We start from the raw sequence: 4,310 nt of genomic DNA on the forward strand, positions 1-4,310 counted from the left end.
ATACCCCATAGTAGGGAACCGATTCCCCCTAAAGGAAAATGTGAATATTGGTTTAATAAGTTCGTTTAAATTGCTAGTATCCAATTACAAGGTGTAGGTATCTAATGATTGCCTCAAAATGTACATGTATGTAGATTCTACGCATAAAGCAACTCCGGAACGTTTGGCAAGTAAGATCGATCAAGGAAAGATAACAGATCGATATTGACTAGTGAGGCCAGGTGAGTGCGTACTATTAGAATATACGTATTGTGTATGGAAATTTGACTTGCGACAAGTCTGTTTCCAATATGTTGAATATATGATTGTATGATTATGTTTATATTACATGAATATGTTTAGTTGTATTACATGTTAGGTGGTATGAATTTATATGATATGTGTTATATGGCAATGATTTATATGATAACAAGAGAAAGGATATAAATTACATGAGTTAGATATATATATATATATATATATATATATATAGGAATTGTATAACCAACTTATGAGATTAAATGAAAAGTGAGATAAGTTAAATAACATTGATTTATAGGGCAATATAAGAATGATATATAAATGAGGAGACATTGACAGAAGTGATTATATGAATATGTAAACAAGTTATATAGAGAGGATATATGAGCGGAAATGAACATATAATACATGAGTCATATGGTAAAGATTTATGAATCTATAGGAAAATGTTATGGGAACTATGTGATGATAAGTTATGAGAAAATATTTATATAGGTAACAAGCTATGTGATATACTTGGTGTATGAGAATCATACGAGAATAAGAGATGACAATGAGTTACATGCCAGATGAACACAAGAGAAGTGTTATAAGCTACGTGACAGATGATTATGAAATCATACGAAAAGTGAAATGTACATGTGAATACATGTTAGTGAAATAAGCTATGTGAACTAGTATAAATAATATATGTGATTACATAAGTTATATGATATAAACATGTGATATAAGATATAAGCTAAAGAATTATAGGATATGAGATAAGACAGACATATGTGGTTATAAGAGACATGATATGAAAAATAGGAGAAAAAAAATGTGATATGTAAAGTGAACTATATATATATGAATATGAGAAATGATATAAGCCATGTGACATGATCTATATGATTACATGAATATGCAATATGTTATACATGTGATATGATATGAAGTATATGGTTACACCTACATGTGGTATGTGACAGAAGAGAAAGAACAAGTGATATGAAATGTTATAAATGATAATGCCCATGTTATGTGATATGAGAGCTAGGGGTATAGTTGGCATGCCAAGAGTCGAGGGTTTACCTATGTTCTACGGAACATATGGACAGTTTTACCTATGTCTTTCGAGACATATGGACAGTATACCTATGTTCTAAGGAACATATGGACAGTTTACCGAGGATCTTTATGACCTCTGGACAGTTACCGAGGATCTTTATGACCTCTGGATAGTTACCGGGGTCTGTGTGACCTCTGGATAGGTCCTTCGGGACATTTATATGAGCTGTGATGACAGCATAGTGGTGCACAACCTCAATAGACTCACATATCTACAGTTCTCACAGGTGCACATGGGCTAATAAGAGATAACATGGAATGTAATGTATAAGATATATGTGATGTATATACTTATGGTGATATGTCATGTGTTGCTTGAATTATAATGATGTTGATAAAGATAATAATATACATGGGCAATGCAATTGGAAGACAAACGAAAAGTGAAAGTAATACAAGAAGATATGTTGCGTGTGTGTATGACATGATTATATATATTGTTATCATGCAATAGATACATGCATATTGAAATGTCATGATTCAATGGTATGAATGCACGTTCATGAATTTATTGTTATATGTTTAATTATTGCCTCACTAAGTCAACGACTTAGCGTGTGATTGTTTCACACGTAGGTTTCGAGAAGAATAAAGAGTAATGCGGAGCAAGACAGGTCAGTTCTCCTTACCAAATGTCAGATCAGAAAATGTATGTACTGTTTACAGAGTGTAGTTGGCATGTAGTCTAAAGATATAAATGGTATGAATTCTGATATCTGTTGTAAACGTTTTGAAATAATTTAAATGTTATCAAAGTTTTTAAATTACCCACTATTTTATACGAATAAATGTTTGAAAAGTCAATGTGACACTTCGGACTCGTATCCGGATCGGATACGGGTTGGGGGTGTTACAAGCACTGTGGGAAAAACCATTATGGGCTTGTCGGATGGCTGCTGGGACTTGTTTTCGATGCGGAGATGCCGGACATTTTATCCGGGATTGTCCATTGATTGTTGGTGAGCCTGCACCATCTGGAAGAGTTGGTTCTTCCTCACAAAGAGGACGAGGAAGAGGCAGAGGAAGGAACCCGTCTGAATTCTCTGCTCAACCTGAAGTTCGATCCACTGCTCGGGTATACAATCTAAAGACAAGTGAAGACTGTGATGACCCTGATATTATAGCAGGTACTTTTCAGTTGTATGATAAATTAGTATTGGTACTGATTGATCCGGGTTCTAATTATTCTTATATTATAAGTAAGTTAGTAAAGGAGTTGGGGATTCCCTTAGAAGCTACGAGTAATGAGATTATAGTAACAACTCCGTTAGGCCATAGTGCCCGGGTGAATAAAGTCTGTAAGGGGTGTCCCATAAAGGTTCAGGGAATTGAATTCCCTGCTAATCTGATGGAATTACCCTTTGACGAGTTTGAAGTGATTCTGGGAATGGATTGGTTGTTTCATTATTATGGAGAGGTTAATTGTAGATTGAAAAAGGTAACCCTGAAAAGTCCAGGAGGAACAGAGATAAGTGTGAGCAGTGAAAAGTTTAATCCCTTAGCAAATGTAATGTCAGTAATGTCAGCTAAGAAGCTATTGCTACAAGGATGTCAATGATTTCTTGCAAATGTAATAGATTTAAGAGCTATAGAGAAAGGGCTAAAGGAGATTCCAATTGTTCAAGAATTCCCTGAAGTTTTCCCTGCTGAGTTGCCAGGATTACCTACGGATAGAGAGGTAGAATTTCAAATTGAAGTAATGCCAGGAACCGCTCCTATTGCAATGTCACCTTATCGGATGGCTCCGAAAGAATTGCAAGAGTTAAAGAATTAATTGCAAGAGTTGTTAGAAAAAGGATTTATTCGACCAAGTGTGTCACCTTGGGGAGCTCCGGTGTTATTTGTTAAGAAGAAGGATGGATCAATGCGTCTCTGTATTGATTATCGACAGCTTAATAAGGTGACCATCAAGAACAAGTATCCCCTTCCGCGCATTGATGACTTGTTTGATCAACTAAAAGGAGCTTCGGTATTTTCGAAGATCGATCTACGTTCGGGTTATCATCAATTGAAGATCCAGGAGAAAGATATTCCGAAGACGGCTTTCAGAACGAGATATGGTCATTATGAATTCATCGTAATGCCGTTCGGAGTAACGAATGCACCTGCTGCTTTCATGGATCTCATGAACAGGATTTTTCAGCCCTATCTGGACCAGTTTGTTGTTGTCTTTATTGATGACATACTGGTTTACTCGAAGTCCATTGAAGAGCACAGCATACATCTGAGGCTAGTTTTGCAAATTCTCAGGGATAAAAATCTCTATGCGAAATTGTCCAAATGTGAATTTTGGCTAAACGAAGTAATTTTCTTGGGGCATGTGATCTCGGTAGTTGGGATTAGAGTAGACCCTCAGAAGGTTAAAGCTATAATGGATTGGGAAGTTCCTAAGAATGTGTCTGAAGTTCAGAGTTTTCTTGGACTTGCCGGTTACTATCGAAGATTCGTTAAGAATTTTTCGATGATTGTGCTGCCTCTAACAAAGCTAATGAGAAAGAACGTACCATTCGTTTGGACTTTTGAATGTCAAGAAAGTTTCGAAGTTTTAAAGAGAATTCTGACGGAAACTCCGATATTGGTTCAACCGGAATCTGGCAAGAATTTTGTAGTATACAGTGACGCATCCCATAACGGGTTGGGGTGTGTATTAATGCAAGAAGGAAAGGTGGTAGCGTATGCATCGAGACAGTTGAAACCACATGAAAGGAATTACCCCACTCATGATTTAGAAATGACTGCTGTAGTGTTTGCTCTCAAGATTTGGCGTCATTATCTTTATGGAGAGCATTGTTATTTATATACGGATCATAAGAGCCTGAAGTATCTGATGACTCAAAAAGAGCTAAATTTGAGGCAACGTAGATGGGTAGAGTTCTTGAAAGATTATGATGTGATAATTGACTATCATCCCGGAAAGGCGAATGTGGTAGTAGATGCTTTGAGTAGAAAGACGTTTGCAGCTT

The sequence above is a fragment of the Hibiscus syriacus genome, unplaced genomic scaffold (genome assembly GCF_006381635.1).
Source record: "Hibiscus syriacus cultivar Baekdansim isolate YM2019G1 unplaced genomic scaffold, ASM638163v2 tig00117021_pilon, whole genome shotgun sequence".
Taxonomy (NCBI): Eukaryota; Viridiplantae; Streptophyta; class Magnoliopsida; order Malvales; family Malvaceae; genus Hibiscus; species Hibiscus syriacus.